The following is a 22063-nucleotide window of genomic DNA, read 5'->3' as shown; positions in this document are numbered from 1 at the left end:
GAAATGCAAAAACGCCCGCGTACTTAAATTTATGTGAGCGTTGAAGAGCCCCACGTGGACAAAAGTAATACGGAGTCCCTCATTACGGCATGCCTCATAATCACATCGTGGTGTTGCCACGTGAAACATCAGATTTGTTTTTCTTGTGTTTTCCTTCAATGCTCGTTTAAGCCAACACTGTATGATGTTATTCCGTGGCACATATGTGTAACAGGCATAACGCCATCCCTGCTTGCTGTGTGTAGCTTACGGCCGTGGTTCCGCTCGAACAGTTGCCCCAGTTTTCAAGGCGTCATCCGCCTTGGCGAAGCCTCTCATTCGCGCAGTTTCCGCGACGTCCAACCTCTTCTCGAATCCCGTGTGGCGCCCCTCCATGCTTTACTGCGAGCCGCGGGAGTTCGCACACATAGGAAGCAACACGTTCTCGTTTCCCGCTCGCCGTGGCGGCGGGCATTCATTTCCTGGACCACGCGCTCGCCACCGGATGCCCGCGGCCGCAACCACCGCCGCCGTTATATAACCGGCGATCGCTTGACCCGACCCGGCGATCATGGGGGTCACGTGAACTCGCTGCTTCCGCGGCTGCCAGTGCCACAGGAGCGAATACTAGTGGGACCGGGTCGCTCTGCGTGACCGGTCGCCCGAAGCCCTGTCCAGCCCCGAGGTTGACGAAATCGTATGCCGTCCCGAACTCCGAGAGGTGTCTAAATTACGCCGATAATTGCCGGGTCTCGACGGCCGGGTAAATTCGCCGTTATGGTTACCGCCATTCGAAAGTAATAGGAAGGGCGATTACGCGCCTTAACGCGTAGCTGCGCTGAAATATGTCTGCTTCGGTTCGCACAGCTTGCTTGACGACGTTTCTTGGTGCGATCATTTTTTCTCTCCCTCTCTTCTGCAGCGTTGGGTGCTGCCCGCTGCTGTTCGGTCGGTATGCGCCTGTCAGAATGCACGAGCCGGGCTAATTGCGTTAATTTATGCCCTGTCAGTGAAGTGATGTCCCTCCCGAAATGCGTAAAGATCTGTACGCGAAACCATCCTGCGTTCTGAGAATTGCGGCCGATTGGTTATGCGTGATGTGCACACATTTAGCGATCGTGTTGTGCGTGTTGTCTTGTTTCATTATCTGGGCATCACGAACTTCCTTCGCGTTTAAAAATTTGCCGGCGTGCTTTAGGCGTGTTCCTTAGCACTAGGTTTCAGAGAAAGGCCGTCCGTTTTGACGTATGTGTACATTCAGCATATAGAAGACTCCGGTCATTGTAACTCCTCGCGTAGTAAAACTGCGCAGATTTAGAACACTGACGTCGGTATCTGTCGACCTACTCATATAGGTCGCTGTCGCGCGTTCTGTGTCAAAGGAATTCTTTGCCGCTTTTTTTTTCTTTTTTTTTTACAGATAAACACGTCTTTCAGGGAATGCCAAATTAGTGTCCAGAACAATTGCGATATTAGCGAAGAGCCAGGCAAGACAAGGTCGTTGCAAAGAACAGAGGATACCTTGGCGATGCTCTTACAGGTCAAAAAAGCCCCTCTTCAGATCTACTAAAATGTCGATTATTTTTATACCCGTGTTCTTGGCATTAGCTACAGCGTGCGGATCCAGGAGGAGCCTACCTGGGCGGATCGTGTCAAAGGGAAGAAGAAGAAGGAGCTACAGAGACCCACGGATGTAACGCGGTCGGCTTCGCCAGAGCATGGTAGTAGGTCGCATGTGGACGTATTACTTAAGGAAGTTAAGGAGCTTAGAGAGGAGGTACGCCGACTCAAAGCCGCCAGGGCAAACCCAAAGTCCATTGAAATAGAGGCGAGCGACCAGACGCCACAGGTAGTCGAACATATACCCCGCGTAGGACTCACTAAAGCAAAGCGTAAGGCCCCCCTTCCTAACGACGAGAGCGACTCGGAAACGTCTGAGGGAGAGGTCCAGCAAAGAAAGATGTTGGAGGAACTACTTAGGATCAGTAGAGAAAATCAGGAAAGCGTAAAGCTTTTGGTCCAAAGAGTGACCGTACTAGAAAAAAAGGTGGCGATTAAGGCCAAAGCCAAGGTCCGAGCGCAAAGCAAGGCAGTGAATCACTCCGAGGTTGCTCCGGCTGTGGAGCAAGGTATGTTGTAGCATCATGGCGGGCGATCACAAAGAACTGGTAATATGGCAGTGGAACTGCGCTAGTTTTCAAAGGCGCAAGGCTCCGCTACGGCAACTTTTGGCGAATGAGGTGGAAAAACCGCAGATTTTGTTATTACAGGAGACACTTAGTGACGACCCTACCCTCTCTGGCTTCAACACTGTGTCGGTCAGGAACGAGGGAGGCAGAGGACTAGCTACGATGATAAAAAAAAATAATCTAGCCTTTATTGAACATCCAATCCAATCTGGACGGGGATCTTAAGATGGAGGCCCTTTTCGTGGAGGTTATACCGCACGGGCGTCTCAAGCAGAGCGTCTTTGTGCTTAATGTCTATAGCCCGCCGTCGGACCAGAGACGGACGTTTAACTCCCTGCTTAGGAAGCCGACGTCGATAGCCAAACACTCTCCTCTGATAGTTGCTGGGGACTTTAACGCCCCTCATAATGCATGGGGCTACGTCAGACGGACTGTAAAAGGAGAGAACCTGGCGAGGATCCTGGATGATCTTGCGTTTTCGGTAATCACGGACCCAGGGTTCCCCACTAGGCTGGGCACGTCAGTTGCGCGAGACACAACGCCTGATTTGGCCTGTGTAAGGAACGTAGGTAACGTAACGTGGGCCAATAAGCAGGAGAACCTGGGCAGTGACCACTTCATAATAGCGGTAACACTAACGGTGGACGCCCGACCGGCCAGGGTATTTCGAGTCACGGACTGGGAGGAGTTCAGGAAACTTAGGAAGGAGCGAACGAGCACATTTTCCTCGTTTGACGAGGCTATCGAATCGCTAACGGAGGACGTTGAGAGGGCTACTAAGGTAGTACAAACAGAAGCGGAGGCCCTAAGAATGGATCCGCACCTAGCGCATCTGTTGGTGGCGAAATCGTCAATTCTGATGAGGTGGAAAACACAAAGGTTAAATCGTAGGCTGAGGAAAAAGGTTGCAGAGCTTAATAGAGAGATCGAGAAATATTGCGCGGAGCTCAATAGGCTACAATGGGACGAGGTCTGCGCGGCAGTAGACGGGTCCATGCGCTCAGGAGGGAAGTGGAACCTCCTCAAGCACCTCCTGGGTGACGCGCAGACAAAGCATAATCAAAGGCAAACACTTAGTAAAGTCATACACCGGCACAAACAGGAGGGAGGTACTGAAGAGTCACTTTAGAATGCGATCGCGGATAGATACCTTCCTATAGTGCCGACGCAGGAAGAAGATTATCCGCAGATCGAGTGCGCGACGGTAGAGGAACTGGACGCGCCTTTCACAGAATCAGAGATCAGGGCGGTGATCTACAATTTAAACAGCAGATCGGCTCCGGGTCCGGATTAAGTTTTTAACAGGCTATTACGAAACCTGGACGATACAGCAGTGGAATTACTAAGGAGGTCAACAAGGTATGGGAGACAGGACAGGTGCCTGACGGATGGAGGTCGGCTATAGTGACACTCGTCCCTAAACCAGGAAAACCCCTTCATTTGGACAACATGAGGCCAATATCACTAACCTCGTGCATAGGCAAGGTAGCGGAGCACGCGATCTTGAACAGGGTTTCCGGGTACATAGAGCGCAGAAACCTTATCCCACATAATATGGTTGGTTTTCGGCCAGGCCTATCGACGCAGGAGGTTATGCTAATGCTAAGGAAGCAAATCTTTCATAGCGGCACCCGGGACGTGAGAGGGATTCTCGCCCTGGATCTCACTAAGGCGTTCGACACAGTGTTTCATAGATACATTCTGCAAGCCACGGCCAGGATAGGCCTGGGAGTCAAATTCCAGGCCTTTGTCAGGTCCTTTCTCATGAATAGAACTGCTACTATTCAGGTGGGGCAGATTCGGTCGAGCGTGTACGGATTGGGAGCTCGGGGTATCCCTCAGGGATCAGTCATCTCGCCACTGCTCTTCAATATAGTCATGAAGGATCTATCAGATAGGCTGGGCGGCCTCCAGGGCATAGGTCACGCACTTTACGCAGATGACATCATGATCTGGTGCCCAGGGGGCTCCCTAGCTGAAATGGAGCAAGCTCTACAAGCGGCCTTGGACGAGACGGAGGCTTACCTGGCGGACACGGGTCTCAAGCTGTCTACGAGTAAATCGGAGCTGTTGCTTTACAGACCCGCAAGGCAAGGGGTTCGGGGTCTGACACCCCTCAACCAGCTACCCGTGGTATTATACGCGAATAATGGGCAGAAAATTCCTAGAGTCGACTCAGTTAAGATCCTAGGCCTGCTCATAGACGCGAGGGGCTGTAATGCCAGAACAATTACCCACGTTACAGCCAAAACGGAGAATATGTTGCGGCTAATTGCTAGGGTGTCCAACCGAAAGAAGGGGTTAGGTGAAGACAACCTCCTTCGGATGTACAACGCGTTCCTAATGAGCCATATTAACTATGTGGCGTCAGCTCTAGTGTGGACAAAAGCGGAAAAGACCAAATTAAATACACTCATGCGCAAGAGCATCAAGAAAGTGCTAAGCTTGCCTATTGCCACGAGCTACGACAGGCTAGATCAACTCGGTATGCACAATAGCATAGACGAGATCATAGAGGCACAGGTCACTGCCCCGGTGGTTAGGCTATCGTCGACCCAAGCAGGCAGGCGAATTCTCGTCGAGGTTAGCATGGCTCCTAGGATAATGGAGGACCGGCGTATAACATTGACACGAGAAACGAGGGCGACCTACCTGGTGAGCCCCTTGCCGCGGAACGTACATCCGCAGCATAACGAGGGTAGACGTAAAGCCCGTGCACGAGCCATATTGAAGAAAGTTAGAGATGACAGAGACTCCGCGGTCTTTGTCGATGCGGCACAGTACGGGAACAGGAGACTGTTCGCGTTGTCGGTTGTGTATAGCAGAGCAAATTGCGGTTGCGCTGGCCTTGTGTGACCCAGAGCGTTCCTACATTTACACCGACTCGAGAGACGCAATCGGAGCTTTCGAGCCGGGTAACCTCGCACGAGAAGCGGCCTCTATTTTAGAGAAAAGGGCTTGCCCCGGTTTTCATTATATCACGTGGTTCCCCGCACACATGGGGACGAACGTTCTCGAGGCCTTCCCAAACCTCAACGAGCTTGCCCACGACCATGCGCGAGAACTCACGCGCTGCGACGGTCTGGAGGCTCCGGAGGGGCAGGAAGGGACTCAGCAGAACGATCCACTCCTCACATTTAATGAAATTACTAAACATTACCAACTTGGTCGCAGAATTTATCCTCTGCCTCACCCGAAGCTCAGTAGAGGGCAGTCAGCTGCACTTATAATGCTGCAGACGGGATCTTTCCCGTCGCGGGGACTCCTCAGTAGGATGTACTCGGATGTGGACCCTAGTTGTCCTGACTGCACTGAAACCTTTTGCTCAATGGCTCACATGCTCTGGCGATGTCCCGCGTTGCCTAACGACTTCCTCTCCAGCGAAGCCGAATGGGAGGAGGCCATCAGAAGCACGGTACTCCGAAAGCAAGCCCAGGCTATCCAGAGGGCCCAGGAAAGAGCGGAGCGTCACGGCGTTCTGTCCTTTACATGGGCGCGGCCAGCGGCTACAATGGCCTCCCGTTAGGAGGTCCTGACCGTAGCTCCTCAGGATTAAATAAAGTTCGTTGTCTGTCTGTCTCAGCTGCTGTACATAATGTTTCCGGTTTTCAGACTTCGTTGTCACAGAAAGACACATGCATGAGTATATACAAACCGGATTCATGGGAAATGTGTTTTTCATATTATTAAGCCACGCTTACCACAAGTATGCCGGCATGAAGAATCGAATCCCCTACCTCGACCAGAATTCCCGTAGCTCGTTTGACATTATCATATTGGAACTTGTATACTACGGCAACGTTCGTCTTCATTTTTGTCGATGTTTGTAAAATCAATCACGAAAAGAAGAAAACGAACTTGAGCAGCTAGTCGTCAACAGAGACGTCCAAAGCGTTTGGGCACAAATTGTTTGCAATTTTTTTTTCTCTTTTCTATTTCTTCCACTTGTGGCGCCCCCGATGAGTTTGACGCCAGCCTCGCAAGGCAAACGCCTAAACGCAAGCTAGAACAAGGAATACACCAACGTTAAACAAATAAAGACAAAAGTAACAAACCGGGGGGATTCCACCGGGAGGACGGAGAGCGCGCTTTTTTTTCCTCGCTAGCGCGAGAGATGGCGGCACGAGTCTCGGCTGTTGATCCGGTCAGCCTCTCCGCATCCTCCTCCCGCGCGGTTCCCAGCCACCGAGCGCGATACCCGAGCCAACATGGCGGCCTCCCTGCTCTTCCGCAGCGCATCAGCAGTGCGCTGACGGCGATGTTGTTTCGCGAACGCCTTCGTGCGCTCCTCGGCGGAGCCGCTGCAGCCCGTCCTCCGGCGGGCCCCGGGCGACTTGCGAGCGACCCGATGCTCTTGTGACCGGCGTGTGTTTTCGCTCGCCAGCTGTTTCCGCACCTTTTTGACCTCGGACAACTGAGAGCGACCGGTGCGAGGGTGATCGTGTGCGTTCTTTTGCATTCTCCTTTATTTCTTTTTATTTTGTGTGCCTACACGGCTCGTGCCCGTCTGGACTTGGCCTCGATCACTCCCTCCGTTCCTTCCTTCGAGCCCCAACTGTTGCTGATCGCCGGTCAGCGAATGTTTGCCGCCTGACGTCATCGGTTCGGCTCGTCTCTCAGCAGCTCCTAAAGTACGAGAGCCTCCTGCACACGTTCAGTTTTTTATCGGGCATCCCAAGAGCTCGAGCTCACGCAAGATGAACATCCAGGCTACGCGACGAATAATCTTCCGCAAGATGCTGCGTGTTCTCTGCACGACGGCTTTGAGGACGAGGCGCCGCTTCAAGAAGGCTCGGCGCCTGGTAGCCGAAACCCTGACGACGCGCTCGTACCGTTAGTCGGAACGGCGCCAAGAATGGAGCCGGGAACGAAGCGAGGCGGCTCGAAACGTTGGGAAGCGGGCGCGAACGCGTAGCGAGCGCCCCGCGGGTATTTGTCCCGGGAGCAAGAGGCTCGCGCGCCGAGGGATGCTGGACGCTGCCCGGCTGCTGCTGCTGGAGCGTGGCTTGCTTGCCCGACCATGGCCGCCAGCGACGACGACGTCTGCTGGGCTGCTCAGCCTGCTGCCGGCGAGACGAGCGTCTACTCTCGCGCCGACCACCACTGCGACTGTTGCCTGTGGGCCCTGGTGAGCTCGCGTCCGCGCTGACCGTCTCTGCACGCATTTAGAGCGCCGGCGTGACAGAGTAAGCTCGCTCTACGTCTCTGAAAGCCGCTCGTGATCTTCTCACGAACACTGACTGAGAGCACTGTATAGGTCATTGAGCTCATTGCCGTATCCGTAGGTTTCGCTCTGACATTGTGTGGCATTTGGCAGTGTTACGGCTTTGGCCTCTGGCAGAAACGACGCCGCTTCCTTGTGGCTGTGTTTCAGTGCAGTATCTATGTGCTTCTCACTGCCGCGCTCTTTCATTATCTGCGCGTCTCTTGCTTAAGTCTGTCTGCGCTGCGAACGCCGCTTAAACAAACCGTTACAAACTCGTCCAAGCTCTTGCTTGTACCCTGTAGATAAGCATGAACTCTTGAAAGCGACAACAATAGGAGAAAAGCACCAAACTACCTGTGCGTGTGATAGGGTGACCTAGGGCATCGGGTGAACCGAGAGCAGTACGTGCTTCCTGCTATTCGATTTCACTTATATATTGGCGTTATGAGCGATGAAAATTGCTCGAAAGGAAAATGTCGAATTACATGAAAACGAGCCAAATGGTGGATGACGTGACGTTACACTTAAGCTACGTATATACTACAATAGAGAAATATAAGATGACTAATCAAATGAAGAATAACTAAATGGCGGATGACGTGACGCCACATCTAAGCTACCTTTGTGGTATAATGTCATTACAGCAGCAATTCTGGGATTCAAACTTGCATCCGCTCACGGGACTGCCCGGGCGCGCCGCTGCACGATGCAATTATGCTTTCAGCTCGGGAGTACCACACGGCTTTCATTGCGCTGTGTTGCTCTGGAGTAAGCATTCCTCGCGCGCGCGGCTGCAATGTGGTTCACCGGCTGAGTTTATTTATTTGCCATACCCTCAGGGCATTCCAAGTAGTTACAGAGGGGAATGAGTTACAGGACATATGACAGACATTACGTGAATAAAAAGAAAGTATATAGAAAGTAAGTAGTACATTGACGTACATAATAGTTTCATAGGAATGCAAGGAGCATAGAAAAAAACAAGAAACTCCTAGTAAAATATGACCTGAGTTATGACACGAAATACGATATCAGCAGAGCAAATCGTTTTCTTTTTTGTTTGCGCGAATTTGCGCCTGGCAAGTACAAAAGCAGCGGCCTCAGATGCGCTGCTACGGCTGAAAACAACATTCCACGACATCACCGGGCTCTTTAGAAAAGCGTGGCATGACGCTTTGCCTTGGCGCTTTCAGCGAAGCATGGCAATTAATGACAGCTGTGCAAGATTCTCAACAACGTAACCTCGCTAGTGCACCTGCCCGTCAGCAGAGAGGGCGTGAGGTCCATATTTATTTTTGCTGCAGCTTTTGTGAAAGTTCTTGCTATTCACCTGCTAAATGACAAAAAGATCTTAGAGTGGAACGCGATAGCATTCAAAGATCCCTGACTGCTTCTCACGCTTCCCGGAAGCTGCAGCTTGTGTAACCGTAACGTTCACCGGGAAACGCTGGCGGCGAACTCTATGCACGAAGGCGAGCATTCTGGTAGCAACGCGGCTTCATGCGTGGGCCAATCCCGGATGTAGTGCAACGCCGCGCCAAAAGAAGTTACATCATTTTCAGGTTTCTGTTGTTGTTTCGCCCTTTTAATATTTAAGTCTGAGAAGATTAAACATAAGACATGTGCTATCGGTGTTTTGTCTCAAGACATTTCTTTGTGGGCTGTCATTCTCAATATTCCTAGCAATAACTTTGTCAAGAGTGTAAGACAAGGTATAAGCAACTGTAGTGATAGAATTGTGTGGCAACATAACCCCCATATACCGCATGTCGAATAACAAGGCGTGGCGATATACATGTACCTGAATATATACGACAATTTTAGCTCACGGACAACTCCGCCCACACTGGGTTTTCTTGCGACACCGGACCCTTAACGCTGTCGCGTTAACAAAGTATTGTTGAACATCGAGAACGCGTGGAACTGCTCGTAATACACGTTCAGAGTTGCCTGCCAGGTTTTTACGTTCTTGCAATTATTCTTACGGTTTATGTGGCGACGCGTACTACAGTATGTCACTTATTGCACGCGCTTCACTGGAGTTAGATATTGAAGTTATCTTCACGTCGGGTGGACTGCGTTGGCCAGTCGGCTTACTGGCCAATGAACTAGTACAATTAGCAAGTTAGAGCGCTAAATGTAAGTATGAAAGCTGTATGCTTTGAAAGCAAGTTTTGTGCTTGTTGCGACATTTCACGATTTATTCGACGTGGCTCGTTACTCCTATTTTATTCAACCGCTCCGCACACAGCTAGGCTATTTGTGAGCTGATTACTCGGATTGAGATACTTACACAGTTGGCTAGAGTAAATGTCCGCATCTTCTTACAAATTCAGTATCCATGATTATGCTCCATAAAAAGATTAACATCGATCAATATGTTCTATATGTTCTCAAACTATCCGCAGCGCGCTTGATTATCTATATTTATTTAAATGCTAAATATGTCAGGCACGCATACGTCGATCCGCCGGAAAAGTACGTGTCGACATCGTCGTACGCCTGCCCACGCACGCTTTTCGCAAGACTCACGAATTTTTCCTTCGGATCGCCGCTTCGGCGCAATCTCCGCTCCGCTGGAAGAGAAATCGGAGCGTTCCTTTCGTCTTTGTTGCAGTGGCAATCGAAGCAACTGCGACGAGACGAAAGGCCGTTACAGAATATGGCCTTCAGTTGCGCGGCCTTTCGCAGCGATATCTCGTTTTTTGTGTACTGGGCCAAATGTTCCTTAAACGACTGACGGGCGCACGGCTCGCGTTGCTTAATCTGTGTCGTCGCCAGACGCTCTTTTTCTTTCCGCCTCTGCGGCTCGCGCTCATCGTGTTAACGGTGCCTCGGAGAGTATTGCGCGGCGCGGTCTTACTCGAGCGCGGTAGCTTCGCGGAGTTCTGCTGGTGCTGCCGCCGAAGATTTGCCGACGGTTTGATTGCGCAGCCTGCGGCAGAGACGCATTGCGATAGGAGCCTCGTACAAATAAAACGTCCGTGTCCGCCGCGATGTCTTGGTGTCTGTGGTGCGGCGCAATGCACGAGCGTAAGAATGAATAACAGTGTTGTGGTCACGCGTCAAAGAAACCTTAAAAGGTCGAAATCAACCTTGACCTCCCTCCCCCCCCCACACACGCACACGCACGCACGCACACTTTATAGACATCAGCTGTAACCATTGAGGAAGGAAAGCATAGGAGAGGCCCCGGCAATCACGGACGGATTGACGAAAGTGTCGCGGAAGTCACGTGCTGTTTTTCGCAAAGGACCACTGGGACCGGTACCCCAAACGTCAACGTGACCATAGCAACCACGCTCCTGAAGCTCTCGCTGCTACTCTAGGCCTGTTAAAAGTGGGGTTGGCTTTTTCGACCCGTGTCTTTGTCGCAGTAGATTCTGTTCGCAAGACAACCTGACTTTGGAGCGTGGTGTGTAAGCTCGAAAGTTATGTTTAGGGTCTATGAGTGTGCGTGCAAGCCAGTAACAAAGACACTCAAGTAATCACTCTGCGTAGGCTCTGTTCTGACGCGCGTCGGCACGCACACTGCAAGTTCAAAGCTCCCGCCTACCTGCTCCGGCGAGCTGATTGGAGGCACAACGGAAAATGGCACACCAACACGGCTGTATTTACGGCTTGAAAAACGTGACGTCAAGGCTTGTTTTATATTGTTTCTTTCCTCCATGGCTCTGGCAGGATGCAACTTCATTGGCGAAAGTGTTACCTTTCATCCACGCCTTCAGTGTGCCCCTCTGATAAGACAAACTAGCTGCATGGTCAGGTGAAACCAACAGTGAAACCAACAGTGAAACCAACAGTGCAACGAACGAACGAACGGACGGACGAACGGACGAACGAACGAACGAACGGACGAACGGACGGACGAACGAACGAACGAACGAACGAACGAACGAACGAACGAACGAACGAACGAACGAACGAACGAACGAACGAACGAACGAACGAACGAACGAACGAACGAACGAACGAACGAACGAACGAACGAACGAACGAACGAACGAACGAACGAACGAACGAACGAACGAACGAACGAACGAACGAACGAACGAACGAACGAACGAACGAACGAACGAACGAACGAACGAACGAACGAACGAACGAACGAACGAACGAACGAACGAACGAACGAACGAACGAACGAACGAACGAACGAACGAACGAACGAACGAACGAACGAACGAACGAACGAACGAACGAACGAACGAACGAACGAACGAACGAACGAACGAACGAACGAACGAACGAACGAACGAACGAACGAACGAACGAACGAACGAACGAACGAACGAACGAACGAACGAACGAACGAACGAACGAACGAACGAACGAACGAACGAACGAACGAACGAACGAACGAACGAACGAACGAACGAACGAACGAACGAACGAACGAACGAACGAACGAACGAACGAACGAACGAACGAACGAACGAACGAACGAACGAACGAACGAACGAACGAACGAACGAACGAACGAACGAACGAACGAACGAACGAACGAACGAACGAACGAACGAACGAACGAACGAACGAACGAACGAACGAACGAACGAACGAACGAACGAACGAACGAACGAACGAACGAACGAACGAACGAACGAACGAACGAACGAACGAACGAACGAACGAACGAACGAACGAACGAACGAACGAACGAACGAACGAACGAACGAACGAACGAACGAACGAACGAACGAACGAACGAACGAACGAACGAACGAACGAACGAACGAACGAACGAACGAACGAACGAACGAACGAACGAACGAACGAACGAACGAACGAACGAACGAACGAACGAACGAACGAACGAACGAACGAACGAACGAACGAACGAACGAACGAACGAACGAACGAACGAACGAACGAACGAACGAACGAACGAACGAACGAACGAACGAACGAACGAACGAACGAACGAACGAACGAACGAACGAACGAACGAACGAACGAACGAACGAACGAACGAACGAACGAACGAACGAACGAACGAACGAACGAACGAACGAACGAACGAACGAACGAACGAACGAACGAACGAACGAACGAACGAACGAACGAACGAACGAACGAACGAACGAACGAACGAACGAACGAACGAACGAACGAACGAACGAACGAACGAACGAACGAACGAACGAACGAACGAACGAACGAACGAACGAACGAACGAACGAACGAACGAACGAACGAACGAACGAACGAACGAACGAACGAACGAACGAACGAACGAACGAACGAACGAACGAACGAACGAACGAACGAACGAACGAACGAACGAACGAACGAACGAACGGACGGACGGACGGACGGACGGACGGACGGACGGACGGACGGACGGACGGACGGACGGACGGACGGACGGACGGACGGACGGACGGACGGACGGACGGACGGACGGACGGACGGACGGACGGACGGACGGACGGACGGACGGACGGACGGACGGACGGACGGACGGACGGACGGACGGACGGACGGACGGACGGACGGACGGACGGACGGACGGACGGACGGACGGACGGACGGACGGACGGACGGACGGACGGACGGACGGACGGACGGACGGACGGACGGACGGACGGACGGACGGACGGACGGACGGACGGACGGACGGACGGACGGACGGACGGACGGACGGACGGACGGACGGACGGACGGACGGACGGACGGACGGACGGACGGACGGACGGACGGACGGACGGACGGACGGACGGACGGACGGACGGACGGACGGACGGACGGACGGACGGACGGACGGACGGACGGACGGACGGACGGACGGACGGACGGACGGACGGACGGACGGACGGACGGACGGACGGACGGACGGACGGACGGACGGACGGACGGACGGACGGACGGACGGACGGACGGACGGACGGACGGACGGACGACCGAACGAACGAACGAACGAACGAACGAACGAACGAACGAACGAACGAACGAACGAACGAACGAACGAACGAACGAACGAACGAACGAACGAACGAACGAACGAACGAACAAACAAACAAACAAACAAACAAACAAACAAACAAACAAACTATTCCACAATCCAAAAGGAGGAAATTGACGGCAGGCGAAAAGCTAGTGTTGTAGCTTGAGTGTGCCTGTGGCCCCGCGCATTAGCTTGGCGCGACAGCTTGCAATCAGACATGAAATCGCACAGTTTCAATACTCAAGGAAACAACATGAACGCACAGTAAATAAAGTGGCAAGGAAATAACAACCAAAGCTCGAAACCTACGGAGTGACATTTACGGAGTGTTTCTTGAACTCCGGTAATGGTAACGCAAGCGCATTAAGTTCACTTGTGCAGTATTCATTCATAAGAACAGGCATTAGAAAGTTAAGTTTGCTCACCGTGATTAATACGGTTACGAGGTGCTGCCCACTCATTTGCACTCTTTTAATTCTCCTGCATTCGCCCCATTCGAAGGCGCTTTTGTTTCGGCAGGCAACACGTGTGCTGCTTCGTGAAGAATTTTTGTGCTCCAATACATTGCACACTTTTATTTATTTTTGAATAAGGTTAATTACCACTACTCTCGTACTCTTTGCAAGAGGTGCTTCCTACAACACCATCTTGTAATGCGGGAAAGCTACACGTTCAGAGACGGGAAGATTGACAAGATTTGTGTTTAATTGTAGTCGTCATGCTTATGGCAACTTCATTCTCAACCGTATTTATTAAAAGTGCGATCACTTCACTCGCGCGCGCGAACGCTGAAAATTGGTCGCATATTCTCAAACGTCGTTTTGCTGGCAGCGGATTACGCGATTTCCTATGCATGTCTGCGCATTGCATTTGCCGGGTACCTTTCGTTTGTTTTTCTCTTTGCTGTGTTCTCTCCAGCATTTTTAACTATATATAGCCTAAAGTTTGTCTCGCAGTTGAAGTGGCGTGCGGTTCTTTGCTTTAAAGCGTTAGCTTTTCTCAGATCATTCCTCAGTTTGGTGGCGTCGTTGGCATAGTCGCCGTCCGAAACTCAGACTTCTTCCATTGGCGGCGAGATCCGTCAAGTGGCGTAACGCTCGGAACTCCACCAGGTTGTGTTGCCCTCCGCGCATGCCATTTTTCGCTTAAAATCGGATATCTTGTTGGGGTTGGAAGTGTACCAAAGGTCGGTAGGCCGGTTGGCTTTGTGAGCCCACGGCAAAACCACAAATGAGGCAGTGCAGGGTGACATGGGCTGGGCCTCTTTTAAAGTCGGAGAAGCGCTGAGCAAAATTAGTTTTGAAGAAAGACGAACATTGATGAAAATAAATGGGTGGCTAAAGTGCACAGGTACCTGTACATGAAGAGCATGGACATATAATGGACGAAGAGGTCAAAAAAGTTTGCAACCAAGTACAGTGTAATTGAAAGTGCAAATAGACAAACAGGAGTCATCAGAAAGAAAGTGAGAGAAACAGAGACAGGTAAATGGAAGCAAAGAATGGAAACAAAACGGACCATGGAGAGTTACAAGAATGGGAAGAAGAAATTAGAAGGGAAAATCTGTACGATGACACAAAGAGCAGCGCCTCGCTGTCTGAGGGTCGAGCTGGTGGCCTTAGGAAAAAACATACCGGAACAAATATTTGCAAGAAGATGAGGCATGTGCATGCTGCAGTAAAAATCTGGAGACGGGTCAGCACGTCCTAACGGAACGCGAAAGGACTCATTCAGTGAGACCCGGTGGTAACGTAACCTTTCAGAAGCGCTTGGATTTAAAGTGGACTGTAGCATCAACAGGTCAGCGGTCGAGATAAGCAAGAGACGTTTAGAGTATTGGTTAAAAAAAAGCAGGGAAGAGATGGACACAAGCGGATTCGACACATGCATAGGTAGCGGTACAAGGTAGATAGAGATGTTTTGAAGAAGAAGAAAAAGAAAGATCAAGGAAGTGTGTACAAAAATGCTAGAAATGCTATGGGATACATACTTGATTAACTCAAGCAGGCTAGGTGGCTATTTGTCACCGCCCCGTTTCAAAGGGGATGCCAATTTAGAAGGCTGATGCTTTGGGCTAGTTGGTTTTCCATTTTAGATTGTGTGGTACAGTCTGAAGCAGGGACAAGGGACGCAATAGAAACGAGGACAAGCCCGTACTGCCAACGGAAATTTTATTGCAAGGTGTTATATATAACTCTTTGCGATGCCAATGCGTCGCACATTTTCTTTATTTTTTGTCGACCATTTATTAGCTTATTTTTTGTCGGCGATTTATTAGCTTATATTTATTAGATTTACTTATAAGAAAACGAATGTTAGCATACCTTACGAAAGCCAAACTTTGGTTTTCTGCGTATTGTCAGGATTGGGGCTCAATCCCATCCCTCGTGGTCCGTTGTCAAGATTGGAGTCCGGCATGAATTCGAAGGTAGCTGGCCCATGCCGTCGTCCAACTTATCCACGCTGAGGACGTTGATGAAGGGAAGAACTGCTTCTCATCGAGAACGAGGAAAATGGGTTTATTTACAGTATTTATATCAGTCTAACATGACTGCTTGAGAAAAAGAGTGTCAGTCCAACATGACTGCTCAAGAGAAAGTGTGTCGAGCATCCGCACAACAGCCGTTTTTAAACATTCGGTCCTCCCGCGAAACAAGGTGATGCGAACATTCGTTTAGTCATCGCAAACTAGTCGCCTTTCCACGGCATAGTTTACACCCACACACGCAAACACACAGGTGCGAAGGTCTGGAGCCGACGTCAGAGGGGCGCCGTTCCGGGAGCAGTTTACGCACACATAGGCACACACCTTCCGATGTCCGGCGCCGACGTCAGAGGGGCGCCGTTCCGGGAAGCTCGGAGCCATTCTGGGTAACTAGTTGTCCTGCTCATCTTCGTCGCGTGAGAAGCACCAAAGACGGCTTTCCCGCGGCAGCTCGCTCACGCGTAGCAGATCAGGTCCGCGCTGGAGAGCTCGGGCACAATAGTTCGCCCTCCGAACTCGTTCCGTCACAACGGCGATGGGGCTGGAGGATTTGCGGCGGTGTCAGCACAAAGCCCGCTTCATCGAACGCATCCTAGCTGAAGCGACGGAGAGTGGGGGATGCGCGTCTTGTCCCCCAGTCGTAATTGGGTGGCAATCCTACATTGCAGCTCGCCATTCTTAACAGTATGCATACGTGCACGTGTTCGCACCCTTCACGCTGCAGAAATACCAACTCTCCCAGCAGCAATTTCTGCAACATGCCCCGTTTGCTTCGCTACAGAGAATGTAAATAAATATTTAGGTAAATTATCAATTAAATAAGTAATTTAACTTTATACTGCAATTCAAAGTTGGGCCCAACGAGGAATGCAATAATGATCGTTGCATTTATTCATTTATTTATTAACTTGTTTATTTAGTTACTTCAATAAGTTGGTTGGCTAGTTAGTTAGTTAGTTAGATTTTATCCGATGATATTGGAAATGGTGGCAACTTTTGTCCATGGCTCTTCCACATTTGATGATAAAGGCTATTTGGATATTTGTTCAGTTTAATTGCATTAACTCACTGTAGCCGTAAATTGTCCTCCCAGCGTCCATTTGCTTTGGTAGCATTGAAAATAAAATGATAGTAACATATTGTCCCGGCGGACATTGTTTTACTTTCTTTTTGTCGGTGACCGTTTTTCACCAGAATCGTCACGGCGCTATTGATTTGCCGCGCGGCGCAAGACGCCCCTGTGCCCGCCGTGATTAGTGGCTGTGGCGTCGCGCTGCCCAGCGCGAGGTCGCTGCGGCCGCATTCCGACGGGGGCCAAATGCAGAACTGTTCTTGTAGCGTGTATTTGGCTGCACGTTACAGCACTCCAAGTGGTCAGAATCAATCCGGAGTCCTTACTGTATACGGCTGCCTCACAATCAGGTCGTGGTTTTGGCGCGTAACGCAACGTCATAAATCTTGACGCGCCTACTGTATCCGAAGTTTCTCGAATTTTGTGGCCCATTTTGTAGCGAAAGTGTGTTGTATAATCAGGTTACGCGTTTGACGCGAATGCTGTTTTGTCGTCCCGCTCACTGCTGTGCGTAGCGCACGAATGGCCTCGCAAAGCGGCACAACTCCTGAAAATTAACGAGCGCAGTCTATGACCTCTGTATCGGGAAGTTGCCTACAAATATTACTGGAGCGAATTCTGGCGCTTGTCTATCGGAGCTGCAAGCACGGTGGTTCAACCATGCAGGAGCATGATGCTTAGTGCACGGACTTTCCTAAACGTGGTCTTTTCGGCTTCAAACGGCTTTGCGACTTTGCAACTCGATCACTATCAACAAAAAAGGGTATTACACTTGCAACAATCCGCAATTATTGTGCATGTGCGCGGAGTCTTATTGCTTTCTGCGTTTAGATAAACAGGATTGCTTCGAAAGTTAGGCAAGAAATGGCAGGTAAAGCGTAGCAAATAAAGCCTCAAGAACGACTGACAGCACGAAGATCACAGCAACAAGCACGAAGATCAGAGCCATCCACGTACTAGTTATATCGTTGCCATGGTAATTGAACGATCGCCGCGCCACCTTAAGTAATTTTAATAGGAAAATTTATGGTTTGCTCTCGCTGTCTCGATCCCAGCAGCGGCCTCCTCCAAGCGACTGGCGCATACATCATGAGCTGGCTGGCTGCTCGAGCTCGTAGCAGCTCGAGCTCACAGCAGTAAGCGAGCTTGCAAATTCTCGAACGTATGCATGCGATCGCCAGTGATTACTCTGTAATGTACTTTGGCGATATTCCGCGGTTTTATACCCTGGCAGAAATTGAAACGCCAGAAACTTGTCCGTTAGCCGCGACCAAATATTGCAGCAGCATCTCGATGGCCAAAAACTGGGCTCCGCTTTCTTTTCTTCTTCTGGCTCTCGTTCGCGTTTTTCGTGCACTCTCCCGCATTTCGTTTGCAGTGACCCTAGATGTTATCTTGTTTCCCCTGAGCCGGCGGGTGGGACGAAGACCGAGGCCCTTTACCGCTTTTCTCAGGATTCTCCGAAGCGCTCCTCGTAGGGCGCTGCTGTGTCTTGAGTGCTTAAACGCAGTAACGAGGTTACGTAAATTGGATTACAGACCTTTCTCCTAAGCAACACGATGGTGTTCGCCTTTTAAGTGACTCGTGTTCGTCCCGAGAACTCGGGTCTTTATTTTGTCCACTCCGCGCTCTTTCCGTTTTTCTTCTTCCTTTTTTTTTTCCCACCAACCGAAGGCGTCGTGATTCGGTTCTGAAGCAGTTGGGAAAAAAAAAATTTTCTACCTTTCTTTTTACGCGTTGCATTGTTTTCCATTTTGTCGGCTCGTCTCTCGTTTCGTTGTCTATCTGTTTGCGCGTATAGACATGCAATTTTGCGTTTCCGTCTTGTGCGGCGTTACACTCGCCAGCGTTTGAATGAGCAAGCCCATGTTCTAGCGTTATAAAACCTGGCTTCAGAATCCGTGTATCGGGCGTTTTCTGCGATATCGCATTTTTTTTTTCTCTTGAATTATTCACTCCAGTGCGCGTGATGAGGAGACCAGCGTTCATCGAATTTAAGATCGCGCGTTGTTTTTGTATTTCCTCAAGGCAGCGACTTGCTCCTGCTTTATCACAAAAACAGCTAGGAATAATGAGAGCTCACTTATTCAACGTTTGTGTTATCGTGAGCCACGGGAGGGATTACTGAATGGAACAGCCGCTGACAGCAAGGACTTCGCCGGAGACTTGATTCGTTTTGTTAAGTTAATATATATTTTATTTAGTTATTTTTTGTGGTGACTTCTTTCCTTTGGTCACTGAAAGTGCTTTTGTCGACGTTCACGTGTCCATGAAGTGACAAAATATTTTGAATATAGGCCACCGACGAACTAAAGGACGCTGCATTTATCACCTATTGTCTCTTTTCTTTCTGTATAGGAGATCTCAGACGATTGCTTAACCGGTCAGCAGAGCTCAGCAATAGTGCCGGCTCGTCACCATGCACGCCAGTCACTGCCGCGAGCAACATGAATTTATACGCTTTCGAATTATGGAGGGATCAAATGTTGGGACGACTACACAATGTCACAAGAGAATTCGGAATTCACTTTGTCTGAATGTACAGATTTTAGTGTTACCATTATCGTTATCCGTGACCTTATTAAAGTAAAGGCTACCTAAGCTAACCAACTTGCTCTATCCTAACCTTAACGACGTTTTCGGCGTGATGGGTAACGAAGCCAAATCCGACTACCGGTCGTTCTACTTGTGTGCTTTTGCAACAGAGATGAGAAGAACATTGAGAAAATAAAGCGGGTGCAATGTAGGCCTAACAGGCGTAATGTCTGTAGAACAGGAAAACGAGAAGGGAATGTGAAGCAGTCCGCGGGAACAGAAGAAAAACTCGGTAAAACGTCTACAAACGCTGAGTAGCCGCTAATTCGGAATGATCGCGCCATTTTCTGACTAATGACTTCGTTTACGCGTGGGCTATGTGTGGTTGGTTGCATGTAGTCTTGCTGTAAAATATTTCGTTGTGAGATATACTTGTGAAGTACCTGTCAAATTTTGCCGCATTGTCGTCGCATCATCGCTAACGCCAGTCGACAAGTATGCAGTCGAGGAGTTACAATACCGTGGCACAGCCCCGACTTCGTGAGCCTGCGGGAGCAGAGCAGCTGACGTGAAGGTCATCATCATACTGCATCATTTGCTGATTGTCCCGGTGTCTGGAGGGTCGTATATTTTCCATTTCGGTAAAGGTCCGCGGCAGCTGATAACGTGCCGTTTCGCATAACCTTTTATTTCACCTTGTCCTTCCTCGAATTCACGTTACAGCATTTCGTTTTCTATACAGGATGGTTTTGAAAGGAAGTGCTATGTAACAGATGGAGGACCGGTCAATATTTTGCACCAAGTGAAGAAAGCGCCTCTCGATATTTGTAGCGGATCTCAATGAAGATAAAGAAAGGGTTCAAAGAAAAAGAAAAAAAGTGTTGCTTGTTGCTCAGTGACTCTATTTCCTCCCAAAGATGTTACTCTGCGGCGATCGATCATCTCGCAGGAAATGTCGCTTACGAAGAGAAATCACTGTCTCCCAAAGAAGCCCGTGGCTAACCAGTGCTCGTTTGCTGTTTCCTGTTTACGTCGGGCCTTCTTTAGTCTCTTAGTCGTTTTGTTTTCTTGTGCAGCAATTAGATTAGAGAGGAAATTTTCGCAATCCGTCGCTGAAACAGCCCGAGGGTCATTTTAACGACAAGCGATTCGGTAAGCAAAATTATTCAGCTATTCTTGACTCGATTGGGTGTATGGCGACGCACTTTCTTTTGTGGAAACCTGCTTGTGAAGGTTTCTTTTAGCTTCTACAAAAACTTACTCGTAATCCGCTCTCTTTCGGCGGAAAGTATCCTATAGAATATTCCGAATCTCTCATTTTAACGGAAAAAGTGATGTAAAGACAAAAGCACTCGCTCGCTCAGTCACTCACCCACTCGATCGAACATCGATCGAGCACACACACTACTTAAAAAAAATCGCGCGCACACACACACGCACACACACACGCACGCACGCACACGCACACACAACACGTACACACACGCACAGGAAGAAGGAATCGCTAGCTTATGCACAGAAGCAAGATACCGTTTGGGTAAAGGGAATTCGAGCCGAAAGAAAGACACAGTGAGAGAGAAAAACAAACACGACAAACACATACACAAACGAAAGCCGCCTACAAAACGTATGAGGGGCAACCGAAGAGGAGAGACGTGCCCTGATGCAAGCATTTCGTTATTCCGCTCGTGAGCGCGTGGGAAAACGGTATGGAGGCCACTACGCGGCGTGGCGTTGTGGAGGGTAGGGGGGAGGGGGGGGGGGCAGTGGTGGAGGAAGGACGTCTCTCGGAATGCCAAGCATCCTGACACGCGCCGGGCAGGCACGATCGGATAACCGCGGTACGGACACGACGCGATGGCGCGAGGGCCTCGCAAACGCAATAAGAGCGGCCGGGCTGCGCGAGCGAAGGAAAACGAGCGGGCACGGAGCGCGCTGCTGCTGAGACACCGAGTCGCCGCCGCGCAGCACGTCGCAAATAAGCCACGACAGAGGAAAAGCGCAGGGTCGCCGAGGAAAGAAAAGGGGGGCAGGCAACTTGTCGCGGCACAAGGACGGCTGCCGAGGAAAGAGACAAACGCGGAGGATGAAACATGAGCGAATCAGATGCGGCAGTCCCCGGCACGACGAGCAGGCAGCGAGTGCGCAGCGGAGGAGGAGGAAAAGGATGGAGAAGAAGGAGAGGACGCGAGATGATGAGCCTCACGATGAACGAGGGTCGGGCGCGGGCGGGGGGGGGGGGGGGGGGGGGGGCGATGGAGTTTGCGACAGGCGGCGAAGAAAAGCGAAGCGGCGGAAAAACGAAAGCAAAGCGGCGGCCGAGATGACCCGAAGAGCGGGTGACGTTATGGTGGCGAGTGGGTGAGGAAGTGCTACTGTGTGGACACCAGACACTCGCGTCCTTCCTTCCTTCCTTCCACGCGAAAGAGCGCGACAGCGAGTGGAGCGCGCGCGCACAATCGCCATAGAGGCGGCCGGCTGGCGCGACGGCCGTCCGATTTCGAATCCCGTCTGAGAATGAACATTTGGTTCACTACGCACTAGATTTTGACGCTCGCATCGACGTGCTGAACGCCAGGCTGGGTTCGGTGAATGCATTGTCGTCACTACCGTCATCAGCCGCGTTAAGTCAACTGCGACACAAAAAGCC

At 50.6% G+C, this 22063-nt stretch overlaps 1 protein-coding gene across 1 annotated transcript in view; it reads left to right on the top strand.

Annotated features, from left to right (window-relative positions):
- The window catches only part of LOC126535780 (rho guanine nucleotide exchange factor 17-like), a 241754-nt gene that overhangs the window by 119713 nt on the left and 99978 nt on the right, over positions 1-22063 (top strand). The gene's annotated exons all lie outside the window — the stretch shown is intronic.

This window comes from Dermacentor andersoni, chromosome 4 (genome assembly GCF_023375885.2).
Source record: "Dermacentor andersoni chromosome 4, qqDerAnde1_hic_scaffold, whole genome shotgun sequence".
Taxonomy (NCBI): Eukaryota; Metazoa; Arthropoda; class Arachnida; order Ixodida; family Ixodidae; genus Dermacentor; species Dermacentor andersoni.
Note: the sequence above shows the minus strand (reverse complement) of the source record. Positions and strands in the feature narration are given on the sequence as shown.